The sequence below is a fragment of the Musca autumnalis genome, unplaced genomic scaffold, assembly GCF_047663935.1.
Source record: "Musca autumnalis isolate F117 unplaced genomic scaffold, ASM4766393v1 scaffold_5, whole genome shotgun sequence".
Classification (NCBI taxonomy): domain Eukaryota; kingdom Metazoa; phylum Arthropoda; class Insecta; order Diptera; family Muscidae; genus Musca; species Musca autumnalis.
The window spans coordinates 46,248,928-46,269,855 of NW_027412088.1; the positions used below are offsets into that span (position 1 = coordinate 46,248,928).

Here is a 20,928-nt window from a genome sequence, read left to right on the forward strand (position 1 = left end):
CAACAACGATGTGACGACGATGCTCAAGAAAACACCTTTGATTATCATCCACACCACTTCGTCACTCTCAATAATTTTCAAGATGAATGAAAACAATGGAATCGTCACTAGAGGAATGATAATAATTTGTTGTTGCATTTTTTAAAATTCTTTTTTTTCCATTCCCCACATTGTACTTACACAGATACAAGTGTTTTTCGACGGTTGACTCAGTTCTCACACACATTTTCATTTGACTCTCAATTTGTGATGCATTGCATTCATTGGAAATTGGAGGATGCTAAGACAGAAAAAAGAAGAAAAACAAAAACAAATAAATATGATTAACAATAATTTGTTAATGAATGAAAAAATGTTCTTTGGGCCGTTTTATCTTTGACATAACCAGAAACCCCCTCTCAGGGGAAATATTGACAAAGTTTATTCTCAAATAAGAGCAATGACACATTTTTCACTTGACATCGTCGTCAGACAATTTTATCTCCCTGCTGTTGTAGAACGCTATTGACATCACGAACTGACAGCACTTGGTTATCAACTTTTGATTTTACTTTCTTATCAATAATAAAAAAATTGTCAAAAAAAAAACAACAACAACAACAATATTTTTAAATATTGTTTTTCGTAGAGAATTTCTCTTTTGATTATTTGTTTGCATTGAAGGCAGAGGGATGTCTGCTCAAACTGCATCTACTGCAGAATCGTTACAGTGATTTTTTTAAAAAAAGGAAATACTCGTAAGTATAATAATTTATTTTTTAGATATTCCATCGGACAACCAGACTATTCCAATCCCCTACTGACTCTGCAAAATAAACGATTACAAATCCGAAGAAAAGAAAAGTAACCGATTTTTGATGGCGAACCCGCAATGAAGCGTGTGAGAGAGCAAGAAAAAATAAAAGAAGGTTGTTAGATGGATCTGGCAAAAACAGCTGAGGAAGCAGCTGGCCAGAACAACATGAGAAAGCTTTACCGGACAATCGATAGTCTCACAAATAGATAGTCTCACAGCAGCAAAAGATCATAATGGCAGACTACTACCGAACAATGATGAACAAATACAAAGATGGAGAGAACATTTCGAAGAAATTAGTATATCAGGGAAACCACTGAACATAAAGAAATGTACAATATCATTAGCTTCGTCAGTATTGCGGATTTTTCCCCAAATTGCTTACTTACTTACTTAGCTGGCCTTTTACAGAACATTTGTTCCATAAGCCGAACTAAGAAAAAATCTCCAATCCTCTCTGTTTGCTGCTGTATTTTCCCAATCTAGGATATGTAGCTTTATGATATCTCGTTTCACTTGTTCGCTCCAACGAAGCTTTGGCCTTTCAGATCTGCGAGAACCTCCATGCGGCCCGTATTTAGATGCCTTTTTAGCGGGTTCATCATCACTCATTCTTATAACATCATCACTCACTCGTTCAACTACATTGATGTCATTGTATAGTTGATACAGCTCGCTGTTTAAAGACGCCGATATTCGCCGTCAACACAGATTGGCCCGTAGATCTTTCGAAGAATTTTTCTGTTGAACACACCAAGCACTGCCTTATCTGCTTGAGCAAGTACCCATGCTTCGGAACCATACGTTAGCACGGGTAGTATCAGTGTTTTGTAAAGTGTTACTTTTGTTTGACGAGAGGTGGCTTCATTCCTAAACTGCTTACTCAGCCTAAAGTAGCATCTGTTAGCCAACACTATTCTTCTTCGTATTTCACAACTGATGTTATTTGTTGTGTTTATGGCGGTGCCGAGGTAGACGAAGTCCTTTACTACCTCGAAATTGTAGGTACCAACATTCACAGATGGTGTGGGGTTTGTGGACAGATTACGAGTCGATACCATCAACTTGGTTTTTTCGCCGTTTACTGTCAGACCAACTTTAGCAGATTCTCTTTCGACTTTTGCCAAGGTGTCAGTTACTTCCTTTACCGATCGACCCATGATGTCAATGTCGTCGGCATAAGCCAGTAACATATGGCTGTTCGTGTATATCGTTCCATTTCTTTTGACCTTCGCGTCTCGTATGACCTTTTCCAGCAGGATGTTGAGTAGATCACACGACAGGCCGTCTCCTTGTCTCAAACCTCTTTTGGTAATAAACTCTTCGGAGAGGTTCTTTCCTATTCTAACTGAGGATCTCGTCTCAGTTAATGTCATTCTACAAAGCCGAATGAGCTTTGCAGGAATACCAAAATCAGACATGGCTTGGAACACCTTTGAACGTATAAGGCTGTCGAATGCTGCTTTATAATCGACGAAAAGATGGAAGGTGTCGATCTGCATTTCTTGGGTCTTTTCCAGGATTTGTCTCAAGGTAAATATCTGGTCAATAGTGGATTTGCCAGGTCTAAAGCCGCACTGATAGGGTCCAATAATTTCATTGACCATAGGCTTTAGTCTCTCACACAATATGCCAGATACTATCTTATATGCAATAGGGAGCCCTGTAATTGGATCACACAGTCTTATCACCCTTCTTGTGGACTGGACATAGGATGCTCGCGTTCTTCCTGCCAGATGGTGCTAACTAGCTGATGCATACACCTTCTCTGCGTATCGCCTCCGGTTTTGAACAGCTCGGCTGGTAGGCTATTTGCTCCTGCCGCCTTATTATTCTTCAGTCGGTTTATTGCTGTCATTACCTCATCTTGGCTGGGCGGTATACATTCAATACCATCTTCTGGGATTGGATCTGTGGTATCTTCGCCATCTTCACTGCTATCGGATATCAACAGTTTGGTAAAATGTTCTTTCCATATCCTGAGCACACTATCTGTATCAGTTACCAAATTACCTTGTTGGTCTCTACAGGAGGATATGCCTGTACCAAAGCCATCAGTTTGATGCTTCACTCTTTGGTAGAATTTTCGGACTTCGTTCTGTCTCCTGTACATCTCTATTTGTTCACACTCCCTCTTTTCCATCTCTCTTTTTTCCTGCGGAAAAGACGTTTCGCCTCTCTCCTTTTCTCCCGATACCTATCTCGAGCGCTACGCGTTGCTACTGATTGTAAAGTAGCCCTATATGCCGCATTTTTTTTATGCTGTGGATATCTGTTGTGTTTGCAGCTTAGCGATGTCTATCTTTCGTGTTGTGTCTGTCCCCAAATTGAGGAATTTTTATTTGAAATGGGGAAAAAATTTCGACTTGGGGAATTTTTGGCGAAATCTGAAAAATATTTGATGATTTTTTGACTAATTATTTCAGATTATTTGAACTTTTTTAAGCGAGGAATTCTTATATCCGGGGTGCATATAATAGGGAAATACTGTACCATGTAAAGAGCAAAAACTAACAAAGCAGCACGAAAATATGGTTTACCGGCGGAAGCTCTACAGGCCGACTTCACAACCGCAGATGAATTACTTGAGAAGAACAAAGGCACCGTTGTAAAGTTACCCAAAAATGGCGACTTGAAAGATTGTAACAACTGGAGAGGAAACATCAACCTAATGGCTTTGGTATAGGTATAATCTCTTGTAGAGACCAGCAAGGCAATTTGGTAACTGATACATATGGTGTGTTCGGGATATGAAAAGAACATATCGAAGACGACGAATATACATACCGCAGATCCAATCCAAGATGATGCTATTGAATGTATACCGCTCGGCCAAGATGAGGTAAAGACATCAATAACATGGCAGCAAAAGCCGATGACGTTCGCTGATATGGTGTATGCCTCAGCTAGTTAGCACCATCTGGCAAGAAGAACGCGTACCCGGCGATTGGAATTTGAGCATCCTGTCCCGTCCACAAGAAAGGAGATAAGACTCTCTGCTCTAACTACAGTAAGTCTTCTTCCTATTGCTTATAAGTGTCAGAGATATTGTGCGAACGACAAAAGCCTATGTCTGACGAAATAATTGGGCCATACCAATGCGACGTAGGGGATGAAAGATACCAAGGAACGGTCCTGAACGGCTTTAACATGGCAAAGTCCAGGATTTATCTTGGTCCCTGTGTCATCTCAAGTGGACACTGACCTCCACGTGGTGTCACCAGGGGAACTGCCTTTAACACCCGTTAAAGGTAGTGAGCTAACATGTGCCGCGCTTCCAACCATAAACAACTTGGGTTTGGGCGTCGGGTTAGTAATCCTCCCCTAGAAAAAACAGCCTACTATGAAAAAACGAAAGAAAAGAAAATCGAACCCCTCTAAAGTTGACGAACCCCGCAAACGTTTTAATGAAAATGATCTGCGAAACTGCACCTGGAATGTTCGCACTCTTTATAGAGAAGGTGCAGTCTTCGCATTGGCAGACGTACTTGAAAAGTGCAAGGCCGATATTACTGCCATACAGGAAATACGATGAATTGGGCGTCACAACAACACCTAAAGGTGACGCACTGTATTATAGCTGCCATGACGTAAAGCATGAGTTTGGTTGTGGATTTGTAGTTAGTCGGAGACTAAAACATCTAGTATCCAGCTTCACCGCAGTGAATGAAAGACTTGCTGCAATTCGAATAAAAGCTAAATTTTTCAACATCAGACAGACCAAAGATATATTTTACGAGCGCTTAGAAGAAACAGATGACCGTTGCCCTGCCCATGACACTAAAATTATTCTAGGCGATTTTAATACCAAAACTGGGGCGTATATCTTTGGCCAACAGTCGGGAATTTCAGTCTCCACAGTCTCCAACATCTAACAATAGTATAAGGCTGATAGACTTTGCAGCTGCAAAAAACATGGAAGTTAGCAGTACCAGATTTAATCATCTCGATATTCATAAGGGCACCAGGCTGTCTCCAGATCAAAGAACAAGTAATCAAATTGATCATGTTGTGATAGATTGAAGACATTCATCGAGCGTGTTGGATATACGATCGTTCCGAGGCGCAAACATTGATTCGGACCACTACCTTGTTGCAGCAAAGGTACGTACCCGTCTAAACGTTGCAAATAGAGCACGAACAGACACAACGCGGAAGTTGGACATCGATAGGCTGCAAACACAACAGATAGCCACAGCATATTCCACTCAACTAACCCAATAACATAACAACACAATGGCAAAATATTGCCCACTCCATGCAAACAGCCGCATAATCCATACTTGGATATCAGAGACCTCCACACAGGACTTCATGGTATGACCAGGAGTGTCGTGCTGCTACCGAAGAGAAAAATGCGGCATATAGAGCTACTTTACAAACAGTAGCAACACGTAGCGCACGAGAGAGATATCGGGAGAAAAGGAGAGAAGAGAAACGTCTTTTCCGCAAGAAAAGGAGAGAAATGGAAAAGCGGGAGTGTGAGATGTACAGGAGCCACAATGAAGTCCGAAAATTCTACCAAAGAGTGAAACATCAAACAGATGGCTTTGGTACAGACACATCCTCCTGTAGAGACCAGCAAGGTAATCTGGTAACAGATATGGATATGCTCAGGATATGGAAGGAACATTTCTCCAATCTGTTGGTATCCAATAGTAATGAAGACGATGATACCACAGATCCAATCCCAGAAGATGTTATAGAATGTATACTGCCCGCCCAAGATGAGGTAAAAACAGCAATCAACCGGCTGAAGAATAATCAAGCAGTAGGAGCCGATGGCTTACCAGCCGAGCTGTTTAAAACCGGAGGCGACACACTCATAAGGTGTATGCATCAGGTAGTTAGCTCCATCTGGCAGGAAGAACCTGAGCATCCTGCGTCCCGTCCACAAGATAAGATAGTGTCAGGGATATTGTGCGAACGACTAAAGCCAATGGTCAACGAAATAATTGGACCATAGCAATGTGGCTTTAGAACTGGCAAGTCCACCAATGACCAGATATTTATGCAGATCGACACATATCACCTTTTTGTCGATTATAAAGCAGCATTCGACAGTCCCCTCCGATCAAAGGTATTCCATGCAATGTCTGAATTTGGTATCCGCGCAAAGCTCATCCGGCTTTGTAAGATTACCTCAACTGATACTAGGTCCTCAGTTAAACTTGGAAAGAACCTCTCCGAACAGTTTTGTCCCAAAAGAGGTTTCAGCCTTTCGTGTGACCTGTTCAATATCCTGCTGGAAAAGTTTATACGAGATGCAAATGTCAAATGAAATTATACAATCTACAGCAACAGCCACATGTTACTTATGCTGTTGACATTGACATCATGGGATGATCAGTAAAGGAAGTAACTGATACATGCCTTTAAGAAGGTCGAAGGAGATTCAGCAAAAGTGGGTCTGGCGGAAAACGGCGAAAAGACAAAGTTGATGGTGTTGACGCGCAATGCGTCCATAGAGATCAGACCAACAGTCGAAGTTGGTTCCTATAATTTTGAGATAGTAAAAGATTTCGTCTACCTCTGCACCGCCATAAACACAACATCAGTTGTGAAATAAAAAGAATTGTATTGGCCAACAGATGTTACTTTGGCTTAAGTAAAAACAAAGCCACATCTCGTTAAAAAAAGCTTTACAAAACGCTGATACTGCCGGTGCTGATGTATGGTTCCGAAGCCGGGGTACTTGCGCAAGCAGATAAGGCAGTGCTTGGCGTGTTTGAGAGAAAAATTCTTCGAAAGATCTACGGACCGATATGCGTTGACGGTGAATATCGACGTCGTATGAACCACGAGCTGTATCAGCTGTACAACGACATCAGTATAGATAAACTTATCAAGATGTAACGACTATGTAGGCTAGGCCATATTATAGGAATGAGCGATTATGAGCCACGCAGAGTTGGCAGGCCAAGGCTTCTATGGAGCAAACAAGTGGATGACGAGATGAAAAGTCGCAGTATTACAGAAAGCGAAGCAACAAACAGAGAGAATTGGACAATTTTTCTTAGTTCGGCTTATGGAACAAATGTTCTGTAAAGGGTAAGCTAAGTAAGTAAGTATAAGCAATGGAATTGATATTTGAAACCCAGTGGAATTTTCCGGTTACATGCAAACCCACTATAAAGTCCTTATGGTGGCAAGGCTTGGCGAGTGCCACGGGGTGAGTCCTTCACCGCATCTGTTCGGCTTTGTCGAGGGTAGAGGTACGGTGGACACGTGAATGCATGTGCAGAACAGTCTGAGCGGTTCATATGCCAAATATGTATGTCTTAGGCATATTTGTTGACTTTAAGGGTGTATTTGACTTCCTTTCGTGGGATATCGTCCTCACAAAGCTGTCTGAGATCAGGTGTCGGGAGTTTGTTCTCTGGTCGAGTTATTTCAGTGGACGTAGGGCTTGTGTCGTGGAAGCCAATGAGACGGTCTGGACAGATGTGGAGCGAGGCTGCCCTCAGGGGTCTATCTGTGGTCCATTTTTTTGGAACCTCATGATGGATTCTCTGCTGCTGGAGTTAGCGACCACTTTCAAGATCTATGCGTATGCAGATGATCTCCTCATCATGATCGAAAGTGAGACTCGTGTCGAACTGGAACTTTGTGCTGAGGAGGCCATGGGCATCGTGGGGGTCTGGAGTGACCGAGTGGGTGTTGAGGTGTCTAAGGAGAAAACTGAACTAATGCTGCTGAAAGAGAGGTTAGCGCACAGTCGACCTCCCCACGTTCAATATGGTGATCACGGCATACGATATGTGAAGCAAGTCAGGTACCTTGGAATAACGATGGCCGCGAAAATGAACTTCCTGCCGCAGTTTGATCGTTTGAAGGACAAGTTGACTGCTGTTGCTGGTATGGTCAGAACGGTCTTGCGGACCGACTGGGGTTTGAGCAGGCGTTCCCACGTTCGATTTGGTGACCACGGAATATGTCAAGTAAGTCAGGTACCTTGGAATAACGATGACCGAGAAAATGTACTTTCTGCCGCACTTTGATCGTTTGAAGGACAAGTTGACTGCTGTTGCTGGTATGGTCAGAAGGTTCTTGCGGACCGACTGGGGTTTGAGCAGGCGCTCCGTGAGCCCCATATATGGTGGGCTTTTTGTTGCACATCTGTATGGTGTGCTGCAGCAGAATCTGCTGTTGGGCGTAGGAAGTTGTTGTCGTGTCAACGAGTGGTCATGTTAGCATGTCTGCCAGAGTGTCGCACTTTGTCTACGAACGCAAAGAAGGTGCTACTTGGCTCCCTGCCCTTTTACCTGGAAGCGAGATGTAGGACTCTTCTGTACAAGCTGAAGCGTGACTTGCAACTGTCTGAGGATGATTGGCTCAGGCCATTCTGATCTGGTGAAAGTGAATGTTAGGCGGCGCAGTGCAATCCTTCGGGAGCGTGCTGCTGTTAGTTGGCGGACTAGGTGGATGGACAGTGACAAAAGGAGAGTGGCGTACGAATTTACTTCGGTTTTAGCATGAGTCTGAGATTCTTACTGACGGGGCATAGCTCTCTAAATGCACAGATTTATGTAAGTGTGGGATAACTGAAGACTGGCGGCACATACTGACGGAATGCCGGTGCTACATATGATGACATTAGAGATTTAATCAATATGGATATCACGTATGGAGTGGCGCGGTGGAATTTCAGTAGTTGTTTAAGTTGGTTTGCACGTGGAGTGTTTGTTAGGAGAAGGACTAGACTTAGTCCATATTTACATTAGGCAATTTTCCTTTCGTCAATTGTCAGTTTGATGGAGAGAGAAGTGAGGCATATGGTAACCCTTTGCTCTCAACACCCTCCTCTCACCGACTAATTGACTATTGCCGCAAGGAAAATGACCTAATGTAAATATGGACTTAGAGGAGTTAATTCTTCTACAGTTGGGCGTGTTGGTGTTGGATGTCGTGCCAGCCATCCGTGAGGGTGGTTTCGTTCATTGTTTGTGTTGTGTTGTCCGTTGCTGCGGTTCATGTGGGCCCATTGTGCAGTCCTTGAGGACAGCATGTTAATTGTTTGTGGTCCTGTCTTATATGTTTTTCCGCTGGCTAAATTGGAGGATGTCACCAGTCCGGGGCTGTTTGGAGTCCAACTGGTAGTAGTCATTGGCCACGAAGCCTGACCGGAGGCTTTTGCCAGGTGCCCCCAAATCTTCGGATCTGGCCTGGCAGTTGGTGTTGGCCTCATTGTGGGAGCATAGCGTTGGCTGTGGTTTAGAACCAAATCGCGGGTAGAGTTTCGGCTGGAATGTGGAGTTGCATATCAACCGGGTGCCTGACCCAAAGAAAGACAGGAGTTTATATAGGCTCCGCTCCTAACGAAGCAGGCGACCACGTCCAAATACATGTGATCGAATTGGCGAGCTATTTCAAATCTGGTATCGGTTTTTCTCCATCAGCTCTTGTTCTTGAGATATAGCTCTAAATCGGTTTTTACGAGTTTTACCCAGAATTTGTGTTTGTTGAATATATTAAGAAGATGTTGTACGCTCGATAAAAAAGTTGTTTGAAATAAAGTTCATAGCGCCCACGATTCGCCCATAACCTAAAAATCGTCAGGAAGACTGCCATTGAAAAGTAAATGGCATATTTGGTAATGATATCTCAGGTAAATGATTTCCCTTTAGCAGTCTTCATGACGATTTTTAGGTTATGGGCGAATCGTGGGCGCTGTGAACTTTATATTAAATATTTGAATACAGGACTATATAGCAGACACCCTGAGCATATCCGGAATGCCATATGAAGCTTCTATGACTTCCCCCGATGACGTAATTACAGCTTAAAGTACTCAAAATATGCAATTTTTACAAGATGCATCGTATGTTTTCTATATTTTTTGATATATATTCGCCACAATTATTTCAAAAAAACGTTTTGTATCGAGCGTACAACATCTTCTTAATATATTAGCGTCGAAAAAACCCGCAAAAATATTTGTTTGTATCCGAAAATAACGAAATTCTGGGTAAAACTCGTAAAAACCGATTTTGAGCTATATCTCAAGAACAAGAGCTGATGGAGAAAAACCGTGACCAGATTTGAAAATAGCTCGCCGATTTCATTAAGAAACAACAACAACTTCGGTTGAAACAAAAGTCGTGTTGACCAGTGTTATCGGTAGTAGTTTTTTTGGGTATTTTTCTAGAAATTATGGGGATCCCTTAAAATCATTTTAAAATATTTTTAAAAATCCCACATCAAATAGTCGTAATAACCATGTTCAACTGTACAATCATTTGCAGTGCTTTTCAAACTGCACACCGCACATGGATTGCAGGTTGTTTTGATTCTCGGCATTGGTTACCTAAATTATCACAACAACATAACGAAGAAAAACAAACGACAACGCACACACACACACACACGCACTCTCTCATGCACCTACCTGTGGAATAAAAACAAATGTTTCTCTTTTATGATCGCATTCGAAATGCGGCGTGTGGGAAAATTGATGTTTTTCCAAACAACAGCAGAGAATGATCGCGCTTTACCTAATTCTCTTTTTATGGTGTGTTTTTCCATTTGCTGTGTTTGCATGTTGTGTGTGTGTGGGCCACTGATTGCATGGAGAGCAACGACCATGTAAGTGTGTGAGTGAGGGAATCACGAAATGTTCTTTTCTGTTTTTTACGCGGAGACGAATGTTAATTTCATACAACAGTCGCTATTGTACGGACGAACGGTTGACGTTTAACGAGAAAATATTTATTTTCAAAAAAATTAAAATACGAAACGGAAAACGGCGCGCTTTTCTAACGGGCGTTATAATTTTTTGAATTATACAAATTCAATTTATTTGCAATAATCAAATAAAAGGAAATAATTTTGAATAATTAAAAGAAATGCATTAAAGCAATTGAAAATAACCAAATAAAGCTGTTCTCATTTTTTGTGTAATAAAAAAAAATGATAAAAATGCATTAAAAAATTAATAAAAAATATTAATTGAATAAATAAATGTTTTGTGTTGTTTCCTGAAAAAATGTGTTAAAAGTGTGTGTTTTAAATAAATGAAACGTGTCTCTATTTAAATAAAGCCATTTAGTATTTTCTATAAATTTGAAAAAAAAAAAACGAAAACAAAATGTGCAGATAAGCCCTTTTTAGGCATTAAACAAATAAAACAATCTACAACACTTCCACCACATTTCCTCCTCCGGTCACCCAAGCATGACCTTATCTCTGGGATTAATGTTTATCTAAATTTTGGATTACTTACTCTAATCGTGGAATATTTTCCAGACAAAACATTAAAAGGTAAGTGAAAACTGAATTGAAAAACTTTTTTATTTTTTGGCATTTTAAGAACGGCCATAGAAAATTAGTTTATTAAATATTTTCTTCTGAAAACATTGAGTTTTCTTTTAAAATTTATAGATATTTCTCTTAAAGGGATTTGATTTTGTTATTCTGTTTTTATATTTTGACTGAAAATAAGTCATGATTCACAATTGTGATATCAAAAAATTAGTGAATGATTCATTTCATTATTTTTTTTTTAATAAAACTGAATATAGTTCAGTAGTATCAAATACAACCCTCTCGTATTTCTGGAAGGAGTAGAAACAAAGATTTTCGGAAGCGAATTATTGTAAACATAAATGCCAGAATTAGATGACAACAAGGGTACGTTTAGGCTTAAAACAACTGTTTACTAAAAATCATCTGATGTAAACATGGCATAGTATCGGAGTTCGAATTACAATAATTCTGACGAGATATTTTCACGTTAATATGAAATAGCCATTTCAAAACAACTTAGAGGTAGTTTACACTATCTATCAATGTCATATGACACGAAAAAAACCATTCCATATGTACCCACGGAGGCAATGTGGAGACGTAGTTTTTTTTTACATTTTTGCTCGTGTAGACCCACAGGGTAAATGGCGTAAGGAAAATCTCCAATATTGCACATTTTAGCGAATATATAACGATGGAAAATTTCATGTCATATGACATTTACATATAGTGTAAACTATCCCTTAACAAACATTTTGCATTCAACAAAGCAGTACTCTATGGCTAAGCTATTTCTTTTTGCCTCCAAGCATACGTTGTCCCCTGGATCCAGTAGGGGAAGGAAGATCAAACAGATTTGTACAATTTTTTAATATTGCTTTATCGAAAACGTGGTTTCCAACATAACCTATTTTTACTACAACCAACTACTATCGGTTAAGTAACCGCAAATATTTTAAGCAGAGAACAAGTGTGGAGGGATTTGCTGGAAAAGGTTACTTAACCGATAATATTTGTTAAAGTCTGGAGATTTTGGAAAAAAATTTAAAAATATCAGGGAAATCAACGTGGTTTTAAAACCATATTCCAAAGTGCATTTACCAGGAGTAAAAGATATTTTTAAATCTCGACTCGACGTGACTCGCACCTCTTCCTTCCAAAGAATTTATCAAACGCTTTCTTTAGATCATGCTGTTATACAGAAGAGGGGTTTCTAATGGAAAAGCGAAGGAAGCCCAGGTTTTCTATAAAAAGACCTGTTAATTCCATAAAAAAGAAGTCCTTCTAAGAAGGTCTTCTTATAGAAGACTATAAGATCCTCTTATTAAAGACCATAAGGTCCTATTATAGCAGACCATACGTTACTGTATAAATAAGGAATAAATAAATTCTTATTATAGAAGACCATAAGGTCCTCCTAAAGAAGACCTGAATGTCCTCTTATAGAAGACTATAATGTTCTCTTATAGAATACCATAAAGTCTTCCTGTATAAGACCAAAAGTTTTTTCTCATAGAAGATCAGAAGGTCTTCTTATAGAAGACAATAAGGTCCTCTCATAGAAGACCCGAAGGTCTCCTTATAAAAGGCCCAAAGATTTTCTTATAGAAGATCCGAAGGTCTTCTTATAGAAGTCCCAAGGTATTCTTATAGAAGTCCCAAGGTCTTCTTATAGACGTCCCATGGTCTTCTTATAGAAGACCATGAGATCTTTGTATAGAATGTCATAAAGTCCTTTTGCAAGACCATAATTTCTTTTATAGACTCACGTAAAAACTGGAAGGTATTCTTATAGAAGACTTTAAGACAGCCTTTTAGAAGATCCCAGGTCATCTTATGAAAGACACCAAGTCCTTCTTATAGAATACCTGAGGGTCATCGTATAAAAGATACGAAGATCTTATAGAAGACCAAAAGGACCCGAAGAATTTCTTACAGAAGACCCGAAAGGCTTCTTATAGATGATTCGAAGTTCTTATTATGGAAGACCAGAATGTCTTCTTGTAGAAGACCAGAAGGAATTCTTACAGAAGATCTCAAGGTCTTCTTATAGAAGTCCTGAAGATCATCTAATGAAAGTCACCAAGACCTTTTCATAAAAGAACCGTAGGTTCGAAGATATTTTTATAGAAGATTCAAAGGTTTTCATATAAAAGACCCGATTTGACATCTTATAGTAGTCCGGAAGGTCTTTTTATAGTAGACCCGAAAGCCTTCTAATAAAAGGCCGGAAGGTGTTGTTATATAGAAGGCCAGCAACTCTTCACCAAAAGATATTTTTGTAGAAGACCGGAAAGTCTTCCTACAGGAGAGCAGTAGGGATAGGTATGTCGACATTCGGTTAATCGATTAATCGACTTTTTGCAGTCAAAAATCTAAAAATCGTAGTCGACTTTTGTCTGGAGGGAAAATCGCATAATCGATTATTTTGTGATCGATTTTCGAGTTTGCCCATAGATTGTGGATTTTGAGGTTTTATACTTTTGGCGGTTTTACAGTTTCAAAAGAAAACTCGAAAATCGACGAATAGTCGATTATAGTCGAATTTCTTATGAAAAAGTCGAAAGTCGAGTTGTAAGACAACTGAAATAATCGCAAGATCGAAAAATCGCATTTTTAGTTTTAGACCAAAATCGAAAAGTCGAAAAATCGATTATTGCTTTCCGTACCTATCCCTAGAGAGCAGATGGTATTCTTATTGAAGACCAGAAGGCCTTCTTACAGAAGACCCGTGATCGTATAGAAAACGCGAAGTTTATTTCATAGAAGACCCGTAGGTCTTCTTATAGGAGACGCGAAGGTTTGATTATAAAAGATGTGAATGTATTGTTAAAGAAGAAGACATGAAGGTCTTCTTATAGAAGACTAGGAGGTGACCCTCTTATAGAACAGTGGATTGTCTTCCCATGGAAAACCGGAAGGTCTTCTCATAGAAGAGCAGGAAGAAGAGGACCTACCTCCTGTAGAAGACCATAAGATCATCTTGTAGAAGATCATAGGGAATTCTAATAGAAGACCAGAAGTTTATTGAATAGAAAAATAGATCGTCTTTTGGAAGGCCAGAAATTCTTCCTATAGAAATACAGTAGGTCTTCACAGAATACCGAAAAGTCTTCGTATAGGAGGGCGGAAGGTCTTCTTATTGTAGGCCTTCTGATAGAAGACCCGAAGGTGTTTTATAAGTCACGCGAAGGTTACAGAACACAGCTTAATATGCAACCGTTTCCATCGATAATAAATGTAAAAATTTTATTTGATTTATTTTCACAAGTTTGAAATTTTTGTGGTACTCAACCTTGAATTAAAAAAGAACCTTGCAAACATTCGGTTCTTAACCTCCCGTCCATATCAGAAAACCTTTTCTGTGGCTTTAAATCCAAATTATATTTTATATGTTTTAAATATTTCATATCTAACTTTGCTGTGGCCTGCCTTTTTATCAAATTAAAAAAAGAAGTGGAGACCACAATTACAAATACAAACATATTTACACGTTGTAGATATTCCAAATTTACAAAAACAACAAAAAAAAACTACAACAAAATATTATATTTATCACATCTTGCAAATGTAGTTTATTTCAATTAAGAACAATTAAAGAATTTCATTTCAGCAGCCAACCAGCCACCAGCGAATAGCGGATTTAAGGAATTCGTTTTTTTAAGAAATGCGGTTTATTATTAGTTGTGTGTGTGAGAGTGTTGTAAATGACCCTCGCATTGGGGCTAATTGGGGAAAATAAAGGGGAGAATGACAATTATTCCCTGAATGTGGGCCATATCAGAAAATATAAAAAATTTTTAAAACAAAAAATAAAAGTTGTTGATTGGACACTAGAAGCACGTATTACGTATGTAACCCATTCCACTGCATTAGCCATAATTGAATTTTATTCTTCATTGAGTTTTTTTTTTTTCAAATTGAAACTGGAGGTCAATTGATTTTTAAAAATTTACAATATTGATGAGCAGCACTTGGTACAGATACTTGAAGAGACTTGGCATCATTCAAAAAAAAAAGTTGAAATGGCATCAATAAAATATGCAAATAACTCAAAAATATCACGTTTATATATAAGAGGATTTAACAAACCCACTGGGTTTCAAATGTCAATTCCGATGCATATATGTACGTCAAATGAATCCTCATAAAGAAGGTTAACCCTATAAAGGCTATAATATAAACCGACTATTATATACGACAAAATCAATATAATAATCATTTTCATTTGTTTTTCTTGTTCTTTTTATAATTTTTCTTTATTTCTTTCCCCCCAATTTTAGATTACAAAGAACAATAGTCTAACTTATCTATTTTTAAAAATAAAAAAAACTACAAGATTTCCATCTGTTATTTTTAGAGGAAGACGCCTAAATGTTCTATATTTACTTTTTGTCACATGCTTACATACTTACCTAGAGAGCTATATTTTCGGCAGGAGTACCTATCATAAAATACTTCTTTGTAGCAAGAAGAACACACAATGCGACCACAAAACCAAATAGACACTGTCAGGCCTGCAGCAGACAATCTAAAATCCAAAATGAAAAACAGAAATTGTCATTCCGACGTGATACATTTAACGTTCGGCACCACTTTGGACCTTTAGAATATTGTCTCCTGATAAGTTGTTTGTTGTTGTTAATGTCTCACGGTAAATGGAACATGCAACGAGGCGTCTAATCAGCAGCACCAATCACTTATTCATTCGTCTAGCTAGGCCCTTGCTGCACACCTGTCATACACATTAGACGAGTAATTTACTAAGAATAGTAGAAAACAACAACAAAAAAGAAAAAAATTGTAACAACAGTTTATGACACATTAGAACTGATTAGTGAGTGATAGAGTGACAGAGAGAGTTGGTAAGAAATGACCGGTGATAATAATGATGACCTATTAAATTTGTTATTTGAAATAACTTATTTCTTATCAAAAAATTTAAAGGAAATGGTATGAGTGATAGGCCCTATAAACAAGCCGTGACTGTTTAATAAAATATTTTGAAATTTTTGGAGAAATATTGGGCAATAACATGCTAGAACAATATAAGGTAACAGCAATACCCAGCTGACTGAACCGGGCTGTAATGTTAGTGTGAAACTCCATACGACATTTTATATATATTTTTTTCTATGTTCGATGTATATTATATATATATATATTGTTACGAATGTAACTGATAGGTTTCAGTTAATTTAGTTTAATTTCCGTTAATGTAAAAATTTGAATTGTAACGTAAAGTTTTTATTACGCAGTTACTTTATTTAAGCAACAACAACTACAGTGTAGAACTCTCTTCATCATTCTAGTTCTTTACCTTTCATTAATGTGCTTTTATTTTGTTTTGCCATAGTCATGTAATTATTGTTTAGTTTGTCACTTTTTGATTTCTTGCATTTGTTTGTTGTTGTAATTACGTCATTACTGTGCTTGTCGTCCGCTTGTATTCCCCATGTATGTATGTGAGTATGGTTGTTCGCTTAGTGCGAATGTGCGTCTGTGTGTTCGCTGCACAGATTCGAGGTGTTGCCATATGTGTTCTAGAAGACTCTAGAACAGGGAGACTTTGGGGTATAAATACAGGGGAACTGGCAATGACGAGTTGAGTTGTGTTTTAAGCGTTGAACTGAACAGATCGGTTAAATAAGAGCTGCGTGCTAACTAGAGACTTGCTGTGTGCTTTGTGATTAAAGTCGGTTCTGAATAAGTGTAATAATGTAAATAAAGCATTGTAGAAACGTAATCTAAAACGAACCCTGTTTTATTTGGCACAAATCGTATCGGGGAATAAAACAACGTCTACACGGAGATTAGTTAAATCTAATTCCGTAACAATATATATTGCGGAAAAATATAGGTCCTCTTGCAGAAAACAATAAAATCTTCGTATAAAAGACCACAATGTATTTTTGTAGAATGCAATAAGGGCTTCTTGCAGAAGACCAGAGATTTTTCGAATAGTAGAACAGAAAGTCTTCTTGTTATGGACAACCAGAAATTCTTCCTATAGAACCCCCGAAGGTCTTCATATAGAAGGCCAGAAAGCCTTCCTATAGCCTTCTTATTGAAGGCCTTCTGATAGAAGACCGGCTGATCTTCTTATAAGAGATGCGAAGGATACATAACCCAGCTTTATATGCAAAACTTTCCATGGATAATAAATTATAATATGTACTATTTATTTGATTTGTTTTCAGAATTTTTATTTTTTTTTTTTGGTTCTCAACCTTGAATTAAAAAAGGAACCTTGCAAAATTCGGTTCTTAACCTCCCGTCCATATCAGAAAACCTTTTCTGTGGTTTTAAATCCAAATTATCATTTAGAAAAAAAAACTATTTCCCCTAAAGACTTTTTCATGTAAATGATATGTAACCTCCTCCAAGTCCGAACGATGTAACGCGCACTAAAACACCTCTTATAGAAGCGGTACAAAATTTGTTAAATTTAAAAAAGAATAAAGTCCTAATAAACAAGTGATTTTTTGATCTCAAAAACAAAACTTTGAAAGAGTTTTTCATTTTTACAATGAATTTTTAGCGACTCAAAACATTTTTGCAACAATTCTACTTTCTGCGAGAAATTATCCATTTAGTGGAATGATATGGAATCATTCAAATTGATAATGTGACGGATTTTCATTCATGTTTTGTTTCAAAATATTCAATTTATTGTGAAAAAATTTTAGTTTTTTTTTTTAATAATTTAAATAACTTATAGACATTTCCTTGTTTTGTTTACATATACCGGTGACACTAACATTACAAGCAAAAACAAATTCCTACGAATACATACTTGTGCAAAATGTCAAGAAAAGCATTGACATTTCCGCCATATTCATCTCCAAATTAATGTTGCTGACAACTTAACGATAATATCCATAGCAATAGATATTTTAAAATATTATATTATTTTCCAAATAATTTTACCTTTGCTTTTGCATCAAAACAAAAAACAAATTTGAAAAACACACAAGAGTTTGGACGTGTTTCATTCGCACACATTCTTCTTTCGACATACAGAAACAGGTTGTTAATGTTGGGAATATCGATGGTTTGCCAGCTCTCCTAAAGGAGAACGCAGACGGATTTGCAAAGAGGCTCTGGCATTCCTTTATAATTTGACATTTGGGGAAGCAAGCAAAGCAAGCGACGATTGATTCTGTTCTGGCCTTTACTAAAAGCAAGTGAGCGTAATGCGTGGTTTACATTTACGAAATCCACTCGATTTCAACTGTCAATTCCATTGCTCAAACGTCAAATGAAATCTCAGCTGAAATCCATTGGATTTAATTTGACGTTTAACCAATGGAAATGACAGTTGAAATCGAGTGGATATCGTAAATGTAAACCAAGCATTACGCTCACTTGCTTTTAGTAAAGGCCAGAACAGAATCAATCGTCGCTTGCTTTGCTTGCTTCCCCAAATGTCAAATTATAAAGGAATGCCAGAGCCTCTTTGCAAATCCGCCTGCGTTCTCCTTTAGGAGAGCTGGCAAACCATCGATATTCCCAACATTAAATATTTTCGATATAATATTTTAAAATATTGATTGCTATGTATATTATCGTTAAGTTGTCAGCAACATTAATTTGGAGATGAATATGGCGGAAATGTCAATGCTTTTCTTGACATTTTGCACAAGTAGTTCACAGAAATGTAAAGTAGAATAAACAATTGCTTTTATTTTATAAAAATATTAAAAAAATGCATTTTACTTTTCCGAAAAATGTGTACGTGTAACTACGGACTTACTTTCTCACACACACAAAACCGAAAAGCATTGAAATTTCTATTTATTTCAATGAATTTTAGGTTGCGGATTTTTGTTCCGATAATATCGATAGGCAAAACTATCTATCGATATTTAATTTTTATAAAATAATCGATTTTATCGATAGTGCCATCGATTTTTTGCCAGCTCAACCACAAAATATTTTGTGGTTGCCTGATGACTGACAAAAATGAACGGCCACACTGACAAGCAACCGATTATTTGAGCAAAACTGACAGTCAAAACTGATCGTGTGTACCTCACTTACTAGGCGTTTACACACAGACAGTATTGGCAAGACAATAGCAAAGTTACAAACCATTTTCACTAATACATTTATACTTTTCTCTATACATATTTAACAATTTATAAAGGTATTTGTGAAAAAGGTTTGTATTTTTGCTATTGTCTTGCCAATACTGGCATTTGTAAACGCAGGGTTAAGGCTCTGGCATGGTGGAATAATAAGGTGTTACATCGATAACAATATACCACAACAAACGTCAACATTTGTTCAAAAATTTTGACGTTTGGCCTGGTAAATGGCCCGATTATTGTTATCGATGTAACACCTTCTTATTGCGCCATGGGCTCTAGCATTCCTTTATAATTTGACATTTGGGAAGCAAGCGACGATTGATTCTGTTCTGGCCTTAAGCGCCCTTCGATTATCGCTGCTCTAATGTGGACTTCGACTTCATATTTTTCATAGGCAATAATTGAAATAATTTACATTTGCAAAGTGTGATAAAAAATAATATTTTGTTTCCGTTTTTTTTTTGTTTTTGTAAATTTGGAATATCTACACCATGTACATATTTTGTATATACTTGTGCTCTCAATTTCCTTTTTCAATTTGATAAAAAGGCTCACCACAACAATGTTAGATATGAAATATTAAAAAAATATATATAAAATCGAACTTGGATTTGAAGCCACAGAAATGTTTTATGATATGGAGGTAGGTTAACAACCAAATTGTTGGTTATTTTTAATTCAAGGTTGAGTTGCATAAAAATTAAAATTATTGGAAAATAAATCAAATCAGCTTTAAAAATTTTTTACAACTCACTTGGGGATATGTTATCGAAAAATCGTCTTTTGGAATTGAAACTTTATGGGGTCTTCTATGAGAAAAATTTTGTGTCTTCATTAAGAAGACCTTTGGGTCTTCTATAAAAAAAACCTTATGGTGAGAACACAACGAGAAATTCATGCTTATCCAAGCCTCAATTTGTGTAAAAGAATAAAGAAATGCAGGATCGCATTTGAATTAGGTAGTACTTGACCTTTATTTTACCTTTAAGGTAGAAACACAATGGATTTTTATTGCTTCCTCCGCTTGCTTGGCGAAAAAGCGAGAAATTAAATTGTACTGGTTTCAATAGAACAACCCTCAACGAAGCAAGATTTCAGGCGCCGAAATTAAAATGTGTTAACCTTTGGAATTCGTATTCGGCTTGATATTTGACATTTCATTTTGACAATTCATTTGACACAACACAATCAATTTTAACAACAACAAGTAAAAAAGTATCAGTCGGCTTTGCCGAAAGAGATATACCCTCAGCCTGTGTGAAGGTACCCTAAAGAGAAGATCGATATGGACCATTTTGGAAGTTAAACTACATAAAGTATTAGGAGAAACTTGGATCCCCTTGGCCCAAATCGGCATGCCTGTTTTAGAGATATAGTGCGTAGCATTTTAGTGACATTTTTTAAACTTTTGTGGGGGAGGTACCCGAAGGAGGCTCACCTTCGAACTTAAACCATGTTTGGACAAAATATTACGAAGGCCAAACTTTGGACCGAATAAGCTGATCCGTTCGAAACTTACCGTCCGTTCCAGCTACTTATGTCGTAGGGGTTTTACAGCTTTCGGGTCATTTTCTCAGGAACTATAGACTTCCCCCTGAAAAAAACTTGTTCCGTCGTAAAAAGGACAACGAATACAAATTGATACAACAGTAATAGAAGGGATTCGAGAGCAGCACTTTTCGGAAATTTTGTGTGTGAGGTACTCGAAGGAGTTGACATATATAGTCCACATTCGAATCTTATCTATGTCTCGTGGAAATATTATGATGTGCACAGCATGGACCAAATCGGTTA

The 20,928-nt window shown here is 37.8% G+C and overlaps 1 protein-coding gene across 1 annotated transcript in view; it reads left to right on the forward strand.

The window, feature by feature from the left end:
• Positions 1–10,411: 10,411 nt before the first annotated feature.
• Positions 10,412–20,928, forward strand: part of Lapsyn (Leucine-rich repeat activity-regulated protein at synapses) — a 69,222-nt gene continuing 58,705 nt past the window's right edge. Inside the window, exon 1 of the mRNA XM_073989168.1 lies at positions 10,412–11,056. The gene's annotated coding sequence lies outside the window, so the exon portion shown is untranslated. The remainder of the gene's footprint in view (positions 11,057–20,928) is intronic.